Source organism: Nyctereutes procyonoides, unplaced genomic scaffold (assembly GCF_905146905.1).
Source record: "Nyctereutes procyonoides isolate TBG_1078 unplaced genomic scaffold, NYPRO_anot_genome, whole genome shotgun sequence".
In the NCBI taxonomy this organism is placed as follows: Eukaryota; Metazoa; Chordata; class Mammalia; order Carnivora; family Canidae; genus Nyctereutes; species Nyctereutes procyonoides.
The window spans coordinates 53,837,433-53,862,974 of NW_026575135.1; the positions used below are offsets into that span (position 1 = coordinate 53,837,433).

Consider the following 25,542-nt stretch of genomic DNA (forward strand, 5'->3'; position numbering starts at 1 on the left):
TATTTTTTCTTCCAATCTATGAGCATGGAATATTTTTCCATTTCTTTATGTATATGTGTAATGAAATATTACTCAGCCATCAAAAAGAAAAAAGAAAAAGAGATGACTCTTTCAATGGAGTCTTTGATTTTGATTTTTTTTGGGGGTCTTGGGAGCCTTAGTTCCAATGTACACTCCAAACATTGGGAATTACCCTGAATTTAGTAATTATAACAATCTTCCTGGTGTGGTATAGTCTTTCAAAAGCTTTATTTTTATTCATTTTTTAAAAAGATTTTATTTATTCATTCATGAGAGACACAGAGAGGAGAGAGAGAGAGAGAGAGAGAGAGAGAGAGAGAGAGAGAGAGAGAGGCAGAGACATAGGCAGAGGAAAGAAGCAGGCTCCATGAAGGGAGCCCGACATAGGACTCAATGCCGGGTCTCCAGGATCACACCTTGGGCCAAAGGTGGTGCTAAACCGCTGAGCCACCTGGGCTGCCCTTTCAAAAGCTTTAAACGAATATTTGCAGCTGTTGACAACCAAGGAAATGATCTCCCTGAGATTGGAATGTCAGAAAAGGTATGAAGAGGATGACTGACTTAAAAATTGTGAAGCTGAAGTTATAACCTGTGAATTTCACAGAGATTAAACGAAAACAATGTGGCCTACGAATACTACAGAGAAGAAAAACAAAAGCTTTGAGGACTACAAAGCAATAGGTGAGAGTGACACTAATTTAAATTTTGTTTTTTGTTTTTTTTTTAAAGATTTTATTTATTTATTCATGAGAACACACAGAGAGGATTGAGAGAGAGAGGCAGAGACACAGGCAGAGGGAGAAGCAGGCTCCACGCAGGAGCCCGATGTGAGACTCAATCCTGGTCCCCAGGATCACGACCTGGGCTGAAGGCGGCGACCTGGGCTGAAGGCGGCACTAAACCGCTGAGCCACCCGGGCTGCCCTAATTTAAATTTTGATTACATCTCTCAATTAAGCTGAGCATCTAATCAACATGGAGACATTATTAAAAACAAAACCATAAGTCCACAATGGAGTTACTTAGGTTAAGGCCCTGTGTTAACAAACCAAGACTTAATATCTGAATTAACTGTAGTTTCAACCCTCTGGAAATGTAACCTTTAATCACTCAACATGGAATTTCCTGGGCAGTAATAGGTGATTTATTGATAGATCCCCTTTCCGTTCCCTTTAGAAGGTTGACCTTACTTAAATAGTGCATTCCTTTTTATATGTCCTGTCTTTGCCTTTTAAAACCTTCCTTTTGTTTAATTCAGGTGGAATTCCCCTCTACTTGGTAGATGGAATGCTGCTTGATTCATGAATCATTTAATAGAGCCAATTATATAGTCTCTACTCATTTATTTTTGCTCCAGTTTTTATTATTTCCTTTTTTCTCTTGGCTCTGTACTTTGTTTTTCTTTATCTAGTTTGTTTAGGTATAAGTTTAGGTTGTTTATTTGGAATTTTTCTTGCTTCTTGAGGCAGATCTGTATTGCTACAAATTTCCCTCATAGAACAGTATCCCAAAGATATTGGACTGTTATATTTTAATTTACATTTGTCGCTATTTTTTTTAATTTCCTTTTTGATTTCTTGGTTGACCCATTCATTGTAGTTTCTATTTGTGTTCTTTCCAGATGTTTTCTTGTGATTGATTTCTAGTGTCCTACTATGGTGGTTAGATAAGATGCTTAATATGATTTCGGTCTTTTAAAATTTATTGAAACTTGTTTTGTAACTTGTGATTTTTTCTGGAGAATGTTCCATATGCACTTGAAAAAGAATGTATATTCCACCATTTTAGGATGGAATTTTCTGAAATATATGTTAGATCTGTTAGGTAGTGCCATTCAAAGCCACTATTGCCTTGTCAATTTTCTGTGTGGATTATCTGTTCATTGATGTAAGTGTGGTGTTAAAGTCCTCTACTGATACTGTATTACTACTGATTTCTTCCTTTATGTAGAAAGGAAGTTAATAGTTGCTTTATGTATTGGGGTGCTCCCATGGTGGGTGCATAAATATTCACAATTGTTATATCTTCTTGTTGGATTGTTTTATGATTATGTAGTATCTTTTTTTTTTTTTGTCCCTTGTTACAGTCTTGGTTGTTGTTTTTTTAAAAAAAGATTTTGTTTATTCATTTGAGAGAGAGTCAGAGAGCATGAACAGGAAGGGGGAAGAGGGAGAAGCAGACTCCCCACTCAGCAGAGAGCCTGATGCAGGGCTTGATCCCCAGACCCTGAGATCATGACCTGAGCCAAAGGCAGATGCTTAACCACATGAGCCATCCAATCTTTGTTTTAAACTGTTTCTTGTCTAAGTATTGTTCCCCCAGGTTTCTTTTCACTTCCATTTACATGATCAGTGTTTTTCATTCCTTTCCTTACAGATTGAAAGGATTGATTGTGTCTTTAGGTGTGGAATAAGTCTCTTGTAGGTAGCATACAGAGGGGTCTTGCATTTTTATCTCTTTTGTCACCTATGTTTTTTCATTGAAACATTTAGTCCATTTATTCCTGAAGCAATTATTAATAGGTATAGACTTATTGCCATATTGTTACTTGTTTTACAGTTGTTTTTATAGTTCTTCTCTGTTCCCTTCCTGTGTGGTATAATAGCTTTCTTTAATGATATGCTTGGATTCCTTTCTCATTATTTTTTGCATATCTATTACAGGTTTTTGATTTGTAGTTACCATTAGTTTTATATATAACATCCTTTGCTTATAGCAGTCTATATAAGGATGATGGTTGCTAAAATTTGAACCCATTCTAAGAGCACTAATTTTCTAATCCCCTCCTATATTTTATGTACATGATATTATACTTTATTTACATCTTTTTATTTTGTGAATCCTTTGAGTGATTTATGTAGATGTAACTGATTTTTACTGTTGTGCTATAACTTCTGGACTGGTTTTGTAAGTGATTAACATACACTACTTTGGTTAAGTTTGTATGTACCTATGAAATTTTATTCTTTCCTAATTTTTTTACTGCCTGATTATGGCCTTTTATTTTCACTCAAAAAATTCTTGTAAGACTGGTTTAGTGAATAAATTCCTTCAACTTTTGTTTTCCTGGGAAAGTATTTATCTCTCTTTCTAGAGTATTTTTGGCTGCAGTTTTTTTTCCTTTTAGTACTTTGAATATATCATGCCACTTTCTTCTGGCCTGTAGAGTTTCTGCTGAAAAATCAGTTAATAGCCTTATACAATGTCCCTTTCTATGTAACTGTCTTCTTTTCTCTTACTGCTTTTAAAATTCTCTTCATATCACTACTTTTTGTTCTCTCTCTCTATTTTTTATTTATTTTTATTTTTTAAAAGATTATATTTATTTGTTCACGAGAGACAGAGAAAGAGAGGCAGAGATACAGGCAGAGGGAAAAGCAGGTTCCATGCAGGGAGTCTGATGCGGGACTTGACCCTGGGACTCCAGGACCATGCCATCAGCCCCTGAGCCAAAGGCAGATGCCAACCGCTGAGCCACCCAGGTGTCCCCCCCTCTTTCTTTTTTAGTTAGTTTGTTTAAGTAATCTCTGTGCCCAGCATGGACCTCAAACTCATGACACTGAGATCAAGAGTCACGTGCTCCTCCACCTGAGCCAACCAGGTACCCTACTTTTTGTTATTTTAATTACTATGTGTCTGTGGACCTTCTTGGGTGTTCTTTGTGTCTCCTATATCTCAATTTCTGTTTCCTTCCCCAGATTTGGCAAGTTTTCAGCTATTTGTTCTTTAAATAATTTTTCTGCTCCCTTTTCTTTCTCTCTTATCCTTTTGGATCCTTATAATGCTGATGTTATTACATGTCATGATATCTTGAGTTCCCTTAGCTTATTAATGTTTTTATTCTTTTTTCTCTTTGCTCTTTAGTTTGGTTACTTCCATTCTTGTGCTTCATCTGGTCTACTATTTATTCCCTCAAGTGTATTTTAAACTTCAGTTATTGAGTTGTCATCTTGGATTGGTTCTTTTTATATATTGTACCTTTTTGTCAAATGGGTCAGTAAGATCCTCCGCTTTTTCTCAAGTTCAGTAAGTATCTTTATGATCATTACTCTGAATTCTATACCATGCATATTGCTTATTTCCATCTCATTTTGTTGTTTTGCTGTGCTTTATCCTGTTCTTCTACTTAAGACATATTTCTCAGTCTCCTCACAGAGTTTGTTTCTGTGTATTAGGAATGCCAGCTGTATTTCTTCATCTTGAAAGTAGTGGCCTTATGAAGAAGAGGTACTGTAGTGCCCTGCTGTGCATTGTCCCTTGTTCACCAGACCCCTTTGTGTTTTGTGTGCATTCTGTTGTTAGAGTTGAGGTGTGTTTGCCTTTAGTCCAGTTGGCTGCAGTTGCCATCTTAACCTTTTGTGGGCAAGGTTCAGTCTCTGTGTGGCTAAAGGGCAATTCTGGGGTCATCTTGGGCTTATGTTTGAGTCAGAGCAGAGGCTTGCCCTTGGTGAGTTTTCTAGAACTGCAGTCACCTGGAATTGTGGGGCAGTCTCGCTACTTTGTCCCCTGAAAGGCTTTCATTGGTGAGTGGAGCCTGCAGTCAGACCAGGTGTCTTCCCCGGTCTGTTGGGATCTCAGTGACCCTGAACTGAAAAGGGCTTTCTTTTTGTGCTGCCTCCTGTGAGATTTTTGTTGGTGGTGGGCTGGCAGTTAGATCAGGTGTTTGCTTCCAGCCTAATGATGGGGCTGCATTTGAACTGGTGTATGTGGTTATCTTCCTCACTCCCTAGGGGAAGAGTCGCTTTAGAGTGCTGCTGGCCACTGTCAGGTCTGCTTACAAAATGAGATGCTTCCCAGCAACTCTTGCTGAGTGGCATGGATTGGATGGGGCTAGTCTGTAGGAAAGGGAGCAGGACACAGGGTGTTAGAAAGTAGATGGAGAGTGTGTGTGCTGATTCCCACAGGTGTTTGAATACCTAGGCTGGAGGTTGAGGTTTGGGGAGAGAAAACACCAGCTCTTTAGTTCCTGGAGAAGTCTTCTAAAGATCCCTGCTCCTCCCCCACAGTTCTGAGATTATTAAATCAATCTCCTTCTCATATACCCTAGGTACTTTTTTAACTGCTGTCCTTTGCTATAGCAAGGGATATTTGATATGCTGTTTCTTTAAAGGGTGGGGACTGTTTCCTTTTGTCCTCTGGCTTTCACAGGGTGGAGCCTACTTATTTTTAAAGCTTCTGGTGTTAAGCTACTGACAGTAAAAGCTCAAGAAGATAAGCCCTTTTGGTTTTGAAAGCCAAGTGTTATGGGGACTAGTCTTCCCAGTTTCTAGTACAGATCTCCTATTTCTGGGATGCCTGATCTGGGATTTGTTCCTCTCCGTTTTCCTTGGTTGTAGTGTCCCTGAGTTTGTGGTTAGTCCCACCCTTCCTACCATTTTTTTCTTTTTCTTTTTTTTTAAGATTTTATTTATTCATTCATGAGAGACACACAGAGAGAGAGGGGGGGGCGGGGGGCGGAGAGAGAGAGGCAGAGACACAGGCAGAGGGAGAAGCAGGCTTCATGCAGGGAGCCCAATGTGGGACTCCATCCTGGGACTCCAGGATCACACCCTGGGTGGAAGGCAGGCGCTAAACTGCCAAGCCACCCAGGCATCTCCCATTTTTTTTTTTTTCAACATGGTCTCCTCTCTATGATTAAATGGAGAGAGTCTGTTCTGCCAGTCTTAGGTTTGTTATCTGGGTAAGTTATAGTGATGTGGCTGTTATCTAGGTGTGCGTGTAGGAACAGCTTAAGATCCTCCTACTCCACCATCTTCTCAGGTTTTTCTCAGATTTTTTTTAATACCTTCTTGAGTTTGGCTTGGTAATTGTACCTTCTAGGATTCTAGGGTTTTAGGATTTTCCCATTTATCTAAGTTGTCTGCTCTGTTGGCATGAAGATGTTTATAATATTTTCTTATAATCCTTTAAATTCTTGCATGGTTGGTAGTGCTATTCATTTTTTTTAAAGATTATTTATTTCTTTATTTATTTATTCATGAGAGACAGAGAGAGAGGTGGAGACACAGGCAGAGAGAGAAGCAGACTCCTGCAGGGAGCCGGATGTGAGACTTGATCCTGGAACCCCAGGATCTTGCCATGGGCCAAAGGCAGACACTCAACTGCTGAGCCACCCAGGTGTCCCAGTAGTGCTATTCTTTCATTCTTCTCGTCTTGTCTGTTTATTTATCCATCTAATCTGCCCTTAACTTTTGGGTTCTTTTATTTCCTGTTTTGTCTTTTATTGCTTTCCACTCTAATGCTTATTTCATTTCTTCTGCTTGCTTAGAATAGTTTAATTTGCCCCTTTTCTAGTTTCTTAAGGTGGAAGCTTAGGTTATTGATTTGAGACTTTTCTGATAGAAACACTTAAAGCTATAAATTTCCTTTTAAATATTGCTTTAAGCTACATCTTACAAATTTTGACATAATTTTGTTTTTATTAAGTTCAAAATATTTTCTAGTTTCTTTTTTTAATTTATTTTTTATTATTTATTTATTTATTTATTCATGAGAGATACACACAGAGAGAGAGGCAGAGACACAGGCAGAGGGAGAAGCAGGCTTCATGCAGGGAGCCTGATGTGGGACTCGATCCTGGGTCTCTAGGATCACGCCCCAAACTGAAGGCAGTGCTAAACCATTAAGCCACCCAGGCTGCCCTGTTTTCTAGTTTCCGTTGCAAATTCTTGTGTGACCAGTGGGTGTTTTTTAGAACTATGTTTCTCAATTTCCAAATATTTGAGGATGTCCAGGAGTTTCTTATGTTTTTTAGTTTTAAATTTAATTTCATGTGATTGGGGCACTTGGGGGTCTTGGGATTGAACTCTGCATCAGGCTCCCTGCCCAGTGGGGCATCTGCTTTTCCCTCTTCCTTTGCCCTTCCTGCTGCTCATAATCTCTTAAATAAATAAATAAATAAATAAATAAATAAATAAATTTAAAAAATAATAGTTTCATGTGATTGAAAAACATGATTTAAATGTTCTTTAAATTTTTGTATGATTTAAATGTTCTTTAAGTTTTTTGAGACTTATTTTATGATTCAACTTATGAACTATCCTGGAGAATGCTTTGTGTAATCTTGAAAGGAATGTGTATTCTAGTGGTGTTTGGTGGAATATTTTATAGATGTCAGGTCAAAGTGATTGATACTGCAGGGGAAGCAAAACTTCACTTCTACCCTTTCAGGGTCTCTGACTGGGCCTGAGAATTATATTGATATAAAACAAATGAACAGGAGAAAAGCATAGAGTTTAACATGTACTTGGGAGCCCCTATAGGGAAATAAAGTTCCAAAAGGTAGATAGGATCAAGTGCTTTAATACCAGGTTGAAAAAAGTGAAGTAGTTGTGGAAAAGTAACTACAGTAAGTAGGAGATTTTACCTTACTTTAACAAGGTCTGTTTGTATAGATTTGTGTAGGCCTCTTCTCATAGTCTTTGGTGATAAGAATTTTTTTTTTCTTCCTGGTGTAGGAAGGGCATCTTTCCCATGAGAGTTTTACTGCTTTTAGGAAGAAAAGGAAAGGTCAGAGTGCCTTTCTTGCATCTGCAGTTTTTCAAGTGTCACAATAGTTCTCACAATAATTCTTATGCCAAAATGGCATATTTTGGGGGGCCATATTTTATTACTCTTCAGTAATATTGCTCAAATCTTCTATATTCTTGTTGATTTTCTGTGTAGTGTTAGATCAGTTATTAATAATGCTGAATTCAGATATCTAGCTATCGTTGAATTATCTGTGTCAGTTGTTGCTTCCTGTATTTGCAAACTATCTTTATGTTTGTACACATTTATAAATGTGATATCTTTCTGATATATTGACCCTTTTTACATTATGAAATATTCCCTTTTTAAAAAGGGTTTTATTTATTTGAGAGAGAGAACACACACAAGTGGAGAGCAGGGAGGAGAGGGGCAGAGGAAGAGGGAGAAGCAGGCTCCCCACTGAGCAGGGAGCCCAAATGGGGCTCAATTCCAGGACCTCAAGATCATGACCTGAGCCAAAGGCAGATAGTTAACCTACTAAGCCACTCAGGTGCCCCAAAATATTCCTTTTTGTCTCTAATACTATTTCCTGGTTTAAAATCGATCTTGGCAGGTATTAATATAGCCATTCCAGCTCTTTTGTAGTTGCTCTTTGATGTTGTATCTTTTACTTTTCTTATACTTTTAAAATTGTCATAGATTATTTGAATTTTAAGTGTGTTTTTTATATGAAATATGTATTTGGAACCTGTTTTATTTATTAAAACTGAAAAACTCTGCCTTTTGCTAAGAGAAATCGAAGAGATAGAGTGATGGAAAATCTTGATGCAGGAGAGTTTCAGTGAGGATGTTCAAGGAAGGCCTCTTTGTGAAAGTGATATATAAGCTGAGACCTAAGGACTAGAAGGAATCAGAGTGTGAATAGAGGAGGAGAAATAACATTGTAGGTAAAAGGAACAAACTGAGCTATAAGAGAGCTTGACATTTTGGAAATGCTAAAAGAGAAGTATGGTACATTGGAAGAAAGGGGAACATGGGAGCAGATGAGGTTAGAACATTAAAAAGGGGCAAGGCCATGTAGAGTCTTGAAGACTACCATCAGAAGTTTATGTCTCATTCAAAATGTGCTGTGGGACTTCCAGGGAAGATGGCTGAGTGGGAGGATCCTAGGCTCACCTCATCCCACAGATACAACTAGAGAATACCTGCATCAGTATAAATAGCCCAGAAAAGTACAGTGAAAATGCCATGCAGTTTAGTTTTACTGCAGATCTGGCAAATGCTTAGTCTGACCCAGCTCAAGCCCCAAGTGGCCTCAGACTGGCCTACTAACACAGAGACCAAACCCTGCTCACAACAGGCAAAGAAAGCTATGGCAGATGATTGGACTGAAGGAACTATGGCTTAGCCATAACAGTAGGGCTCAGGCAACACACACACAGAGGAGACACCCCTAAAAAACCCAGATTCTGGTGAACAGGGAACATTACGCTGCAGAACACTACAGGGTCTCTTTTTCATAAGGTCACTACTTTCAAGATCAGGAGATGTAGCTAACTTTCCTAACATATAGAAACAGATCAAGAGATGTAGACAAAATAAGGAGATGGAAGAATATGTTCCAAACAAAAGAATAGGACAAAATCACAGCAAGAGACCTAAATGGAACAGAGATAAGTAATATAGCTGTTAGGGGATTTAATATAGTGTTAAAGATATTCACAGGACTTGAGAAAAGAGCGGAGGATCTCAATGAGACCCTCAAAAGGGAGATAGAAAGCATAAAAAAAGAACCATTGAGAGATGAAGAACTCAGTAATTGAAATGAAAGATTCCATTCTTAGATGGAATAAATATTAGACTACAGGAAGCAGAAAATGGATTGGCAACCTGGAGAACAGAGTAATGGAATGCAATCAAGCTGAATAGAAGAGAGAAAAATAATAATAAAAAAGGAAAATAGATTAAGTGAATTCAGTGACACCATCAAGCATTGAAACATTAGCATTAAAGGGATTCCCAGAAGGAGGAGAAAGAAAAGGGAGCAGAAAATTTATTTGGAGAAATAAAAGCTGAAAGCTTCCCAAATCTGGGAAGGAAACAGAAATCCAGATCTAGGAGACACAGAGAGCCCTCAACAAATTCAACCCAAGAAGGTACACAGCAAGACACACAGTAATTAAAATGACAAAAAGTAGTATAAAAGAGAATTTTTAAAGCAGCAAAAGAAAAGACAGTTACACAGAACCCCTTCTGATTTATCAGCTGAAACTTTACCTGCCAGAAGGGAGTGGCATGATATATTCAGAGTGCTGAAAGGAAAAAACCTACAGCCAAGAATTCTCTATCCAGCAAGGCTATCATTCTGAATAGAAGGAGAGAGACAGTTTTCCGGAGAAATGAAAATTAAAGGCATTTATTACCACTAAGCTAGCCTTATAAGAAATATTAAACGGGACTTCAAGTGGAAAAGAACAACCATTAACAGGAGTAAGAAAAGTAGAAAGCTTAAAAGCAGTGAAATTAAGTATATCTATAAAAATCAGTAAACACAATTAAAGGATTCACCTAAAATGTGGGGCAGAGGAATAAAAACCTAGTGCTTGTCAAATAGTTCCAAACTTAAATGGCTATCAACTTAATATAGACTGCTATATGCATAAGATGTTGTATATAAACATAATGGTAACTACAGACCAAAACCAGTGATAGATAGGCAAAAAATAAAGAAATCAAAGTATATCACTGACAAAAGCCAGCAAACTATGAGAGAAGAGAATAAGAAAGGAATAGAGAAATACAAACTGTGGTGTGGAATCATTTAAATATTTGAAGAAGGTTGATTCAATTTATGTGTATTAAGTGAAATCTAAATCCTGCTAAGCAAGAAGCAGTGTATTTAAAATTTTTTTTATTCAAATAAAGTCTGTCTTAGAGTCTCTTTCCTGCTGTGCTAGTGAGAAAGTTACTCTTGGTCATCATGACCAAGCAAAGTTCCTACCATAGTCTGCAGTAACATATAACAAGGACCCCAGAAAATAGAAGGAACACCTCTATCTTTGACTTTGTCAGAATCATTGCTGATAATATGTGGATGTTTTTTCACATATACAGTGTTTTGTTAAAAGATGACAATTTTTTGCTTCTGTGCCACAGTGGGGTTCAGGAATCTGTGGAGGGTGGGAGTCCTGGTACTCTTTGGTACACCACAGAACCATCAATTCTGAGTTCTAATTTTTTCTTAGAGATACTGTTTGTGAATGTAGTACTCACTTCTCTTAACTAGACTTTTGTCTTTTTCCTCCCTTTATAGACTTTTTTTTCTGTTTTCAGAAATTACTCTTCTATAAGCTCTGAGCATAGTCTTAGATTTTTACAGAACACAGGAAGAGCAGTTATTTCTGGTTAGCCTCTGTGAAGAGAAATAAAGCAACCTAAGGGGATAGAGTATGCTGGAATCTGGTATATATTTTTTAAAGATTTTATTTATTTATTCATGAGAGACAGAGAGAGAGAGAGAGAGAGAGAGAGAGAGAGAGAGACAGGCAGAGGGAGAAGCAGACTCCATGCAGGGTGCCCCATGTGGGACTCGATCCTGGGTCTCCAGGATCACGTCCTGGGCTGAAGGCAGGGCTAAACCTGTGGAGCCACCCGGGCCACCCTGGAATCTGGTATTTTACACAGAAAGAGGAGTGATGTCTTTTTTGGTAAGTGAATTTTGAGTGAAGTCCTGAATGCAATAAAGAAAAGCATTTCAAGCAGAAGGAATAATAAATATAAACTACCTGGGGATGAAGAACAGTTGGTGTTTTACTGAGAAACAGTAAAGGACAGGTCACTGTCATTGGAGTGGACAAGCAAAGGTAGGGGGAGGTTTGGTAGATGAAGTAAGCAGATACCAGAGAGTGGAGGATGTTGTAGTCTGGGGCAAGGACTTCAGGATTTTTCTGTGAGTGAAACCATGAAGGATCACTTCTGATTCCTTTGTGCAGAACAGGCTATAGAGGGGGCAAGGTAGAAGAAAGCACTGCTAGGGCACTATTGCATTCATTCAGGAAAGAGGTTATAGTAGCTTTGATGAGAGTAGTAGTGGTGAAAACAATAAATGATTGCATTTGGTATACATAGTAAAGACAAGTAAGGTATTTCATGTGTATCATGAAAGGGAAAGAGAAGTTGAAGATGACTCTATGGCTTTTGGGTGAACAGGTTGAATGGTGTGCAATGGGGATTGAATAAAATAATAATATTTATAATATATTTTTCATGGAGACATACACAGAAAGAGAGAGAGAGAGAGAGGCTCAGAGACACAAGAAGGCATTCCATGCAGGGAGCCTGACATGGGACTCGATCCCAGTTCTCCAGGATCATGCCCTGGGCTGAAGGCAGTGCTAAACCACTAAGTCACTGGGGCTGCCCTGTAATATATTTTGATACTGGTACAGGTGCTCAGTACCTAGTAGATTTTAAAGATATATGTCTTACATCCTGTATTCTCAACTCTGTGTTACCTTGGTGAAGTAATTGTCTTTTCCTAAACTCAGTTTCAAAAATAGTAACCACTCAGTAAATGTTAGCTACCTTCCAGAGGATGGGAACAAGGCTAAATGGGAATAGAAAAATCTACCATTGGAAGGATGTGTTTGAGTCTATGCCATCAGTATGTAACATAATTTATCTTAGAGTACTTCTTAGCAGGAGCCTTGCTGTGTCACTACCAACTGATTTTTACAAATATAGTACTTTTTGTCATTGTAACTTTTACTATTGGAATTGAACCCAGAGGGACAGAAATTCCATTGGCTGGTTCTAACACTCTCCTGGCTTTAGCCTTGTTTTGAAATGTTGATCCAAAGCACCAGAATACTAGATTTGGGAATTATCTGCTTAGGTGTGCTAGTTGAGGTGGCTGTGGCATAGTAGGTAAGAACATGAACTTTAAAGCCATAGTGCCTGGTTTTGATGCTTTACTGGCTGTATGACCTTGGGCATCTATGCTCAGTTGCTACATTTATTAAATGGTGAAATTAAGAGCTCCTACCCTCATGGAATTGTTGCAAGGATTAAATAAGTTTATACAAGCACAATATATAGAACACTAGTAACCATTCAGTTAAATGTTATTTACTGTTATATTGAAAGGATAGAGAGAAATAGACCAAGGGCCGAATAAACATAGCAACATTAAAAAAAACCAACCAGATACTTTTTAAGTTTTTTGATTCTGAAATAATAATGACTGTAGTTATGTTTAATAGAATAATAAATGTGTACAGTTATATCTATTATTTAATCTTCATCCTATGCTAAACACATTGCCGAGTAAAAAAACAGAACTTAGAAAGGCAAATTAACTTGCTCAAAGCATCACAGCTAATAAATGGAAAAGCTATCTTATTCCAGAGTTACAACAACTTATACCTATCTTATATTTATTCTTTGAGGCAAGGTGTGATAAATATCATGGGAATTGTTTGAAGCTAGAGGTGACCTTGAAGATCATGATATGTAGATACATCATTTTACTAATGAAGAGAATTGTCCTTCAAAAAGTAAATGTATGTGTACTGAGTCTGAATCTGTAGCTTTTGTGTTATGTGCTCATTCATGTTCTTGCTTATATTTCTAGAGGGATCTGTAACTTTCCAGGACATACTCCTCTCTCTTTGACCTCAAGAACCAAATTTAAATAGAGACAACTGAGTTATCTGTGAAATTCAGAATTATGCCTTGTCTGTGGTAGCTTATTTTTCTTGTTGAGCTCTATCATTTTCTTTTTAAAGATTTTATTTATTTATTCATGAGAGAGAGAGAGAGAGAGAGAGGCGGAGACACAGGCAGAGGGAGAAACAGGCTCCACGCAGGGAGCCCGGCATGGGACTCCATCCCAGGGCTCCAGGATCACACCCTGGGCTGAAGGCAGTGCTAAACCACTGAGCCACCAGGGCTGCCCAGTCTTTAACATTCCTGTAGGAGTTCCTATCTCTCCTTCCTTGAAGCCAAAGGATAGAACAATGTGACTGACAGATCTCCTTAAGCAGCAAGACCCAGTAATTCAAAAAGCTGACTCTCTCCTGGGTCAGGGGACCTGCCTCTTTCATTGGTACTTTTCTCCCAGTGATGTAAGCTGGGAAGTCATCTGTCCAGTTCTGACTGGCCCTTTCTTCTGTCTTCTTGTAGGACACATGGCTAGCTTAATTTCTGTGAAAAAACAACTGGTCCAGGCCCTGAAAGAATGTATCCTTTTGGATGAGACCAAACTGTCTGTGATGAAAAGATAAAGGTAATCTGTTATTCCTACAGTTTGCCTAGGACTCTGCCTTTCTTTATTTTCCAGACATGAACGTGGTCCTCTTTAGGTTGCCTAGCAGAAGTAAAGGCAAATCTCTGAAGGGACATACTTTAAATGCAGACCACACAGGCCCTCCTGAACTGGAGTTCACAATTCTAAATTATAAAAATAGTTCACTGAAACTGTCAGAAGAAACAAAAGAAAGCAAAATTAAAATTAGACCCCCAAGAACTATTGACACTTGTTTTTATTTTTTATTTTACTTTTTTAAGAGAGAGAGCACATGCATACGTTGGGGGTTGGGGAGGGAGAGGCAAAGGGGCAGAGGAGAGGAAGAGAGAGTGTCTTAATAAGTAGGTTCCATGACCAGCTCAGAACCTGATGTGGGGTTTGATCTCACAATCTGTAAGTCGAAATCATGACCTAAGCCAAAACCTAGAGTCAGAATGTTTAACCAACTGAGCCACTCAGGTGCCTTAAGAACTGTAGACACTTAAAAGATGAGTATTTTTAAAATAATTAAATACATAGAGGCACCTGGGTGGCTTAGTCAGTTAAGTGTCTGCCTTCAGGTCCTGGGATCGACCCCTCATTGGGCTCCCTCTTCAACAGGAAGTCTGATTATCCCTCTTTTGCTCTCCCTCTGCCCCTCCCTCTACTCAGTTCTCTCTCAAATAAATAAAATCTTAAGAAAAAATAATATTAAAATAATTAAATACATAAAAGAGAAATAGAAAACACAGGAAAGCAACACAATTCAATTGTTAAAAAAAAAGCACCAGGGGCGCTTAGGTGGTTCAGTCTGTTAAATATCTAACCCTGGGTTTTGGCCTTGGTCATGATCTCAGGGCTGTGAGATCGATCCCTGTGTGGGGCTCCTTGCTTAATGTGAAGTTGGCTTCAGATTGTCTCTCCCTCCCCCTGCATGTTCTCTTTCTCTAAAATAAATAAATATATCTTTTAAAAATGAGGTGCCGGGTGGCTCAGTTGGTTAAATGACTGATTCTTGATTTTGGCTCAGGTCTTGATCTTGGGTCGTGGGATCAAACCTCATGTTAGGCTCTGTGCTCAGCAGGAAGTCGGCTTGAGGATTCTCTCTCATCCTCTACCCCTGCCCTTTCCTCCATGCATTCTCTCTCTTATTTCAAATAAATAAATTTTTGGGGTGCCTGGGTGGCTCACTTGGTTAAGCATCTGCCTTCAGCTCAGGTCATGATCCCAGGGTCCTGGGATTGAGCCCTGCATCAGGCTCCCTGCTCAGCAGAGAGCCTGCATCTCCCTTTGTCCCTATCCCCACTTGTGCTCATGCTCTTTATTTTAGATAAATAAATAAAATCTTTAAAAATAAATAAATAAATCTAAAAAAAAATATCACCAGACACAGGCCCCAAATGGTGGGATCCCCAAACCAGGGCTTAATACATAATCTCACTGCAGTTTCAACCTCCCCCCAGAAACATAGGGCTTTTTTTGTTCTAAAGATTTTATTTATTTATTTATTTATTTATTTATTTATTTATTTATTTAGACATTTTCTTTCTTTGAGTGAAAGAGAGCATGTGCACACAAGTGGGAGGAGAGGCACAGGGAGAGGGAGAGAGAGAGAATTTCAAGAAGACTTGGCACTGAGTCCAATGAGGGGCTCAATCCCGAGACTGTGAGATCATGACCTAAACTGAAATTAAGAGCCAGTTGCAGGCAGCCCGGGTGGCTCAATGGTTTAGCGCCACCTTCAGCCCAGAGTGTGATCCTGGAGACCCGGGGATCGAGTCCTACCTCAGGCTCCCTGCATGGGGCCTGCTTCTCCCTCTGCCTGTGTCTGTGCCTCTCTCTCTCTCTCTCTGTCTCTCATGAATAAATAAATAAAATCTTAAACAAAAAAAAAGTCAGTTGCTCAACTACCTGAGCCAACCCAGTGCCCTTAAAGATTTTATTTATTAAGTAATCTCCATACCCTACCTGGGGCTTGAACGCATGATCCCCAGATCAAGAGTGCATATTCAGGGCACCTGGGTGGCTCAGTTGGTTAAGCATCTGCCTTTAGATCAGGTCGTGATACCTGGGTCTTGACATTGAGCCCCACATTGGGATCTCTGCTTAGCAGGGAATCTGCTTCTCCTTTTCCCTCTGCCTCTCCCCCCCCCTGCTTATGTGCTCTCTCTCTCTCTCTTTCTCTCAAATAAATAAAAATCTTAAAAAAAGAAATTGCATGCTCTACCAACTGAGCCAGCCAGGCACCCTCAGAAACATAATCTTAATCTAACCAGTCAGCCTGGAATGTTTTGATCAATGCCAAAGACCATACCAGTATAGCAAATTAATATCAGACAAAATGATATTTAAGGCAAATAGTGATTGTAGGGATACCAACTTTGAGTATTGTAATATAGCGTAGAAATACTAAAAGATTTATAAAATTACTGGAGAGAAATGATAGAGCTATTATTGTAGGATATTTTATTTTATTTTATTTTTTAATTTTTATTTATTTATGATAGTCACACAGAGAGAGAGAGAGAGAGGCAGAGACACAGGCAGAGGGAGAAGCAGGCTCCATGCACCAGGAGCCTGACGTGGGATTTGATCCCGGGTCTCCAGGATTGGGCCCTGGGCCAAAGGCAGGCGCCAAACCGCTGCGCCACCCAGGGATCCCCTGTAGGATATTTTAATATACATACACAGCCCTTCATAGATCAGGCAAATTAAAACATGTTAAAGTTATATATGATTTGAGCAAGACAATGCATAATGAACACATACAGAACACTGTGTGTTCATTTCCAGTGCATATAGAACATTAAAAAAAATTCTCCACATACTAGGTCTTAAGATGAACTTTAGCTTTCAGAATAGGTTATGAAACAGACCATGTTCTCTGATGATCATTCTGAGAAGTTAGAAAATGACAAAAATAAAAGTTTGTGTTTAAAATTTTTTTAAAATATTCATATAATTAGCTAATAAGTTAGTAATTATACCATCATAGAAATCAGAAAATATTTAGAGTGGAGTGAATGTAACAAAAATATATCAAATCTTGAGGATGCATCTAGATTGTCTTAGATGGACATTTACAGCTTTAAATTCCTAAATTACAAAGGAAGAATACTGGAGTTAATGAACTAAGTTTTGTTAAGTAAAAGAAGATCTTGCAGTGTATTTTTATTTTATTTTATTTTATTTTTTTCTTGCAGTGTATTTTAAGGTTCAAATGCTGCAATCACTTTATTTTTTAATTATAAAATTGGTTTTACAAGGATAAATGTCCTCTTTATGTTTTGAAATCTTACAAAAGATTTATTTATTTATTTGAAAGGAGAGAGACTGCCAGTGGGGGGAGAGCCAGAAGGAGAGGAAGAGAAAGAAAATCTCAGGCTGACTCCCTGCTGAGCTTGGAGCCTCATGTGGTGCTCTACCTCATGACCCTGAGATCATGACCTGAGCTGAAATCAAAAGCTGGATGCTTAACTGACTGAGCCAACCAGAAGCCCCTATGTTTTGAATGTTTAAAATAATTTTTATCATTCTTTTAAGTAATTTTGTTGATTAGCACATAAAGACATAATGCCCTATCAGGAAGAAAACCAATCTCTTATAACAAATACAGTTTACATCTTTAATGAACATACACCTTTTCTATAACAATTATTTTTAAAAAATCTCCCTTTGCTATAGCAATCACATATAGACTCAAAGTTATAAATTATATGTACTTCGGAATTATTAAAATAAGCATTTCATCATGACTTAGAACATTGATTACATATAATGACAAGATAAAGCATAAGGATAAGAGCACCTGGGTGGTTCAGTTGGTTAAGCACCTGACTCTTGATTTTTTTTTTTAAGATTTTATTTATTTCATAAGAGATACACAGAGAGAGAGAGAGAGGTAGAGACACAGGTAGAGAGAGAAGTAGGCTCCATGCAGGGAGCCAGATGTGGGACTTGATCCTGGATCCCCAGGATCATGCCCTGAGCCAAAGGCAGATGCTCAATTGCTGAGCCACCCAGGTGTCCCTTTACTCTTGATTTTGGTTTAGGTGTGATCTCCTGGTTGTGAGATTGGGCCCCACGTGGGGCTCTTTGCTGAGCGTGGAGTCTGCTTAAGATTTTCCCTCTCCCTCTGTTCCTCTCCACTCCCTGCTCACATTTTCTATCTCAAGAAAAAAGAATAGGATAGATATAAATTAAACTTTGTAAGAATAGATATTAAAGATTTAGAGACCTTTTCCTTATTGATCTTTTAATTATAATCATAGTATGATTTGTCTTTTCAAAATACCTTAAAGAGTTGTCTTTGCTTTCAGAGTTCTTTCATGCTGTTAACTGAGGCTTGCCAATAGTCCCTGACTTCATTTATATTTTTGTAAATACATTGAGTTAGCAATTGTGGAACTTACAGTTTTCTATTTCTATAGTGTCTAAGTAAAAGAGTTAGAAAAATAACAACAGAGGAAATCCCCAAGAAAGAAGAAAGGAAATAATTAAGATAAAGCATAAATAAATGAAGTGGGGGAGAAAAAAGTACATTTTAGAAATCATCAAAACCAGAAGCTGGTTGTGTTTGTAAATATTAACAAAACAACTAATTCTCTGGCTGGGTTGGCCACGAAAAAAAAAAAAAGGAAAGAAAAAACACAAACATTATTAAAAGGAAAAATTGGGACATAATTATACACACAAGGAGTTTAAAAATGAAGAAACATCCTTTTTTCAAAATGGTTAAAGGACTGGAACAGACTTTTCTGCCCAGAAGATATGCAAATGGCCAATAAGCGTATGAAAATATGCCCAGTATGCCTAATCATTAGAGAAATACAAATCAAAAACACAGTGAGATGCTACCTCACACCCATTAGGATGGCTGCTATTAAAAACCAAACAAAAGGGGCAAGATGGCAGAGGAGTAGGGTCCCCAAGTCACCTGTCCCTACCAACTTACCTAGGTAACTTTCAAATCATCCTGAAAACCTACGAACTCGACCTGAGATTTAAAGAGAGAACAGCTGGAATGCTACAGTGAGAAGAGTTTGTCTTCTAACAAGGTACGAAGGCGGGACGGGGTGGGGTGGGGAGGGGGGAATAAAAAGAATCAAGTGGGGGAGGAGCCTCGCGAGGAACCGGGCTAAGGCCGGTGGGTGAAAGCCTCCAGGACAGGAAAGCCCCACCCCGGAGAAGCAGGAACTTTAAAAATCTGCACCAGATTCTTCCCAGAGGGAAAGGTGCTCAGCAGGGAACCCGGGCAGAGCCGCAGGAGAGGAAGTGGGGCCTTCAGTCTCTTGGAGTCACTAACATAGGATGTGCGCCCAGGGGAGAGCGACCCACACCCCGCGGGCCGAGCGCAGTAAAGGGCTGGTGCGCCCGGCGGGGCCTTGGGGAGAAACCGGTGGGTGGGTGGGGGTTCTGGGCCGAAGGGGCTGCGCCCTGCTGCCTTCGGGAGCAGCGGCCCGAGTAGCGCGATTCCAGAAGAGCAGGCCCCGGATCCGAGGTCACCGGGGGCACAGCCCAGGATCCTGTGCTACCCCCGGGACAGGCGGAGGCGGGAAGTGCACAGGACAGTGAGGACTCTCCTGCTGCCGGGCACCCCCAAGCTGTGCAGCTCAGTGCCCCCTGCCCCCGGAGCATCCAGGCCAATGTGGACTAGGAGACTGCGGTAGTTACTGCTGGAGCTGACTCTAGAACTGGAGAGCTGGCTGCTGCCATTGTGGTTGTTCCTCCTGGTGTCACTCTGTGCCTGGGACAGAGCGGGGACGCCATGGAACAGGGTCCTCACGGGGTAAACAGCTCCCACTGAGCCGTGCACCTGGCAGGGGGCGGGGCAGCTCCCCCAGGTACACACACCTGAGAATCAGCACAGCAGGCCCCTCCCCGCGAAGACCAGCTGGAAGGACATGGGAAGAGCAAGTTCTTGACCGAGCAGTGCTGGAAAGCTCCAGGGAAAGTTGAGGGATTTACAGTATATAGAACCAGAGGATACTCCTCGTTTTTTTCTTTTTCTTTTTGTTTCTTCCTTTTCCCAGTACAGCTCGTTTTTAGCCACTCTGCACTGAGCAAAATGACTATAAAGAAGAACTCACCACAAAAGAATCAGAAACAGCACTCTCTGCCACAAAGTTACAGAATTTGGATTACAATTCGATGTCAGAAAGCCAATTCAGAAGCACAATTATAAAGCTACTGGTGGCTCTGGAAAAAGCATAAAGGATTCAAGAGACTTCATGACTGCAGAATTTAGATCTAATCAGGCCGAAATTAAAAATCAATTAAATGAGATGCAATCCAAACCCGAGGTAATAACGATGAGGGTTAATGAGGTGGAAGAAAGAGTGAGTGACATAGAAGACAAGTTGATGGCAAGGAAGGAAGCTGAGGAAAAAAGAGAAAAACAAAAGATCATGAGGAAAGGTTAAGGGAAATAAATGACAGTTTCAAAAGGAAAAATCTAAATTTAATTGGGGTTCCAGGGGGCACCGAGAGGGACAGAGGACCAGAAAGTGAATTTGAACAAGTCATAGCTGAGAACATCCCTAATTAGGGGAGGGAAACAGGCATTCAGATCCAGGAGATAGATCCCCCCTAAAATTGAAAACTGTTCAACACCCCATCATTTAATAGTGAAACTTACAAATTCCAAAGATAAAGAGAAAATCCTTAAAGCAGCAAGAGACAAGAGATCCCTAACCTTTATGGGGAGAAGTATTAGGTTAACACAAGACCTCTCCACAGAGACCTGGCAGGCCAGAAAGGGCTGGCAGGATATATTCAGGGTCCTAAATAGGAAGAACATGCAGCCAAAAATACTTTATCCAGCAAGGCTCTCATTCAGAATAGAAGGAATGATAAAGAGCTTCCAAGATAGGCAGAAACTGAAAGAATATGTGATCACCAAACCAGCTCTGCAAGAAATATTAAGAGGGACTCTGTAAAAGAAAGGGGACTGCCAAAGAAATAAGCCACAAAAACAGGGACTGAATAGGTATTATGATGACACTAAATCTATATCTTTCAATAGTAACTCTGAACGTGAATGGGCTTAATGATCCCGTCAAAAGACACAGGGTTTCAGACTGGATAAAAAAAGCAAGACCCATCTATTTGCTGTCTACAAGAGACTCATTTTAGACCTAAGGACACCTCCAGCCTGAAAATGAAAGGTTGGAGAACCATATACCAGTCAAATGGTCCTCAAAATAAAGCAGGGGTAGCAATCCTCATATCAGATAAATTAAAGTTTATGCCAAAGATTGTAGTAAGAGATGAAGAGGGATGCTATATCATACTTAAAGGATCTATCCATCAAGAGGACCTAACAATCATGAATATTTATGCCCCTAATGTGAGAACTACCAAGTATATCAATCAATTAATAACCAAAATAAAGACATACTTAGGTAATAATACACTAATAGTGGGAGACTTCAACATGGTGCTTTCTGCAAATAACAGATCTTCAAGCACAACATCAAAGAAACAAGAGCTTTAAATGATACCCTGGACCCGATGGATTTCACAGATATTTACAGAACCTTACATACAAATGCAACTGAATACATATTCTTCCCAAGTGCACATGGAACTTTCTCCAGAATAGACCACATACTGGGTCACAAATCAGGCCTCAAGTGATACCAAAAGATTGGGATTGTCCCCTGCATATTTTCAGACCATAATGCTTTGAAACTTGAATCACAAGAAGAAATTAAGAAGAAACCCAAACACGTGGAGGTTAAAGACCATCCTGCTAAAAGATGAAAGGGTCAACCAGGAAATTAGAGAAGAATTTAAAAGATTCATGGGAACTAATAAGAATGAAGATACAACCATTCAAAATCTTTGGGATACAGCAAAAGCAGTCCTGAGAGGGAAACACATCACAATACAAGCATCCCTCAAAAAATTGGAAAAACCTCAAATACACAAGCTAACCCTGCACCTAAAGGAACTGGAAAAAGACAGCAAATAAAACCTACACCAAGCAGAAGAAGAGAATTAATGAAGATTCAAGCAGAACTAAATGAAATAGAGACCAGAAGAACTGTAGAATCAATAAAACCAGGAGTTGGTTCTTTGAAAGAATTAATAAGATAGATAAGCCATTAGCCAGCCTTATTAAAAACAAAAAAAGACTCTAATTAATAAAATCATGAATGAAAAAGGAGAGATCACCACCAATACCAAGGAAATACAAACGATTTTAAAAACTTATGAGCAGCTATATGCCAATAAATTAGGCAATCTAGAAGAAATGGACGCATTTCTGGAAAACCAAAAACTACCAAAACTGGAACAGGAAGAAATAGAAAACCTGAACAGGCTGATAACCAGTCATCAAAAACCTCCCAAGACACAAAAGTCCAGGGACAGATGGCTTCCCAGGGGAATTCTATCAAACATTTAAAGAAGAAACAATACCTATTCTACTAAAGCTGTTCCAAAATATAGAAAGGGTTGGAAAACTTCCAAACTCAGTCTATGAGACCAGCATCACCTTAATCCAAAACCAGACAAAGACCGCACCAAAAAGGAGAATTATAGACCAATATCCCTGATGAACACAGATGCAAAAATTCTCAATAAGATACTAGCCAATAGGATCCAACAGTACATTAAGAAGATTATGTGTGGAGGTTCCTCAAAGAGTTATAAATAGATCTGCCCTACAACCCAGCAATTGCAGTGCTGGGGATTTACCCCAAAGATAAAGATGCAATGAAATGCTGGGACCCCTGCACCCCGATGTTTATAGCAGCAATGTCCACAATAGCCAAACTGTGGAAGGAGCCTCAGTGTCCATCAAAAGATGAATGGATAAAGAAGATGTGGTTTATGTATACAATGGAATATTACTCAGCCATTAGAAATGACAAGTACCCACCATTTGCGTGACAGAACATGACAGACTCCTAACTCTGGGAAACGAACTAGGGGTGGTGGAAGGGGAGGTGGGCAGGGGGTGAGGGTGATGGGCACTGAGGAGGGCACTTGATGGGATGAGCACTGGGTGTTATTCTATATGTTGGCAAATTGAACACCAATAAAAAATAAATTTATTAAAAATATTTACCATGATCAAGTGGGATTTATCCCGGAGATGCAAGGCTGGTTCAACACTCATAAAGCAATCAACATGATAGATCATATCAACAAGAGAAAAAACAAGAACCATATGATCCTCTCAATAGATGCAGAGAAAGCTTTTGACAAAATACAGCATCCATTCCTGATCAAAACTCTTCAGAGTGTAGGGATAGAGGGAACATTCCTCAACATTTTAAAAGCCATCTACGAAAAGACCACAGCAAATATCATTCTCAATGGGGAAATACCGGGAGCCTTTCCCCTAAGATCAGGAACAAGACAGGGATTTCCACTCTCACCACTGCTATTCAACATCGTATTAGAAGTCCTAGCCTCAGCAATCAGGCAACCAAAAGAAATAAAAGGCAAATTGGCAAAGTAGAAGTCCAACTCTCCCTCTTTGCAGATGACATGATACTGTACATAGATAACCCAAAAGACTCCACCCCAAGATTGCTAGAACTCATAAAGCAATTTGGCAGTGTGGCAGGATACAAAATCAATGCACAGAAATCAGTGGCATTTCTATACACTAACAGTGAAACTGAAGAAAGAGAAATTAAGGAGCCAATCCCATTTACAATTGTACCCAAAAGCATAAGATACCTAGGAATAAACCTAACCAAAGAGGTAAAGGACCCATATCCTAAAAACTACAGAACACTTCTGAAAGAAATTGAGGAAGACACAAAGAGATGGAAAAATATTCCATGCTTATGCATTGGAAGAATTAACATTGTGAAAATGTCAATCCTACCCAGGGCAATTTACACATTTAATGCAATCCCTATCAAAATACCATGGACTTCCTTCAGAGAGTTGGAACAAATCATCTTAAGATTTGTATGGAATCAGAAAAGACCCTGAATAGCCATGGGGATATTAAAAAAGAAAAGCAGAGCCAGGGGCATCACAATGCTGGGTTTCAAGTTGCACTAGAAAGCTTTGATCGTACAGTATGTTACTGGCACAAAAACAGACACATAGATCAATAGAACAGAAGAGAGAACCCAGAAATGGGCCCTCAACTCTATGGTCAATTAATATTCAACAAAGCAGGAAAGACTGTTCACTGGAAAAAGGACAGTCTCTTCAATAAATGGTGCTGGGAAAATTGGACAGCCACATGCAGAAGAATGAAACTAGACCATTCTCTTATACCATACACAAAGATAAACTGAAAATGGATGAAAGGTCTAAATGTGAGACAAGAATCCATCAAACCTAGAGGAGAACACAGACAACACCCTTTTTGAACTTGGCCACAACAACTTCTTGCAAGATACATCTATGAAGGCAAGGGAAACAAAAGCAAAAATGAATTATTGGGACTTTATCAAGATAAAAAGCTTCTGCACAGCAAAGGAAATAGTCAACGAAACTAAAAGACAACCTACAGAATGGGAGAAGATATTTGCAAATGACATATCAGATAAAGGGCTAGTATCCAAGATCTGTAAAGAAGTTATTAAACTCAACAGCAAAGAAACAAACAATCCAATCATGAAATGGGCAAAAGACATGAACCGAAATTTCAGTAAAGAAGACATACACATGGCCAACAAGCACATGAGAAAATGCTCTGCATCACTGACCATCAGGGAAATACAAATGAAAACCACGATGAGATACCACCTCACGCTAGTGAGAATGGTGAATATTAACAAGATGGGAAAGAACAAATGTTGGAGAGGATGTGGAAAAAGGGGAGCCCTCTTGCACTGTTGGTGGGAATGTGAACTGGTGCAGCCACTCTGGAAAACTGTGTGGAGGTTCCTCAAAGAGTTAAAAATAGATCTGCCCTATGACCCAGCAATTGCACTGCTGGGTATTTACCCCAAAGATAGAGATGCAGTGAAATGGCAGGACACCTGCACCTCAATATTTATAGCAGCAATGTCCACAATAGCCAAAGAGTGGAAGGAGCCTCAGTGTCCATCGAAAGATGAATGGATAAAGAAGATGTGGTCTATGTATACAATGGAATATTACTCAGCCATTAGAAACGACAAATACCTACATTTGCTTCAACGTGGATGGAACTGAAGGGTATTATGCTGAGTGAAGTAAGTCAATTGAAGAAGGACAAACATTATATGGCCTCATTCATTTGGGGAATATAAAAATTAGTGAAAGGGAATAAAGGGGAAAGGAGAGAAAATGAGGGGGAAATATTAGGGTGACAAGACATGAGAGACTCCTAACTCTGGGAAATGAACAAGGGGTGGTGAAAAGGGAGGTGGGCAAGGGGTTGGGGTGATTGGGTGACGGGCACTGAGGGGGGCACTTGATGGGATGAGCACTAGGTGTTATGCTATATGTTGGCAAATCGAACTCCAATAAAAAAAATTAAAAACCCCATATACTAGAAAACAGTCAGAAAATAAATATTTGCAAGGATGTGAAGAAATTGGAACCTGTGTACACACTTGGTAGGAATGTAGAATAGTGTAGTGCTTACAGAAAACAGTATGGCAGTTCGTTAGAAAATTAAAAATAGAATTCCCATGTGATCTAATAATCCTAGTTCCAAAGAATTGTAGGCAGAGTCTTACTTATTTGTATACCTATGTTCCTAGCAATATTATTTCACAACAGTCAGAAAGTGGAAGCAATTAAAGTGTCCATTGACAGATGAGTGGATGAAACACAATGTGGTATTCACCAAAAATGTTA

The 25,542-nt window shown here is 39.3% G+C and overlaps 1 protein-coding gene across 11 annotated transcripts in view; it reads left to right on the plus strand.

Annotated features, from left to right (window-relative positions):
- ACSL6 (acyl-CoA synthetase long chain family member 6) overlaps positions 1–25,542 on the plus strand; it is a 279,559-nt gene that overhangs the window by 12,648 nt on the left and 241,369 nt on the right. For 5 of the 11 annotated variants that reach the window (XM_055302578.1, XM_055302584.1, XM_055302589.1 and 2 more), the window contains 2 exons: positions 13,674–13,776; positions 18,735–18,833. The exons of 2 other annotated variants lie outside the window; for them this stretch is intronic. The gene's annotated coding sequence lies outside the window, so the exon portion shown is untranslated. Of the gene's footprint in view, positions 1–13,673; positions 13,777–18,734; positions 18,834–19,976; positions 20,079–25,542 lie in introns of those variants that run through there. 4 more of the 11 variants (XM_055302582.1, XM_055302588.1, XM_055302583.1 and 1 more) reach the window with 3 other exon arrangements.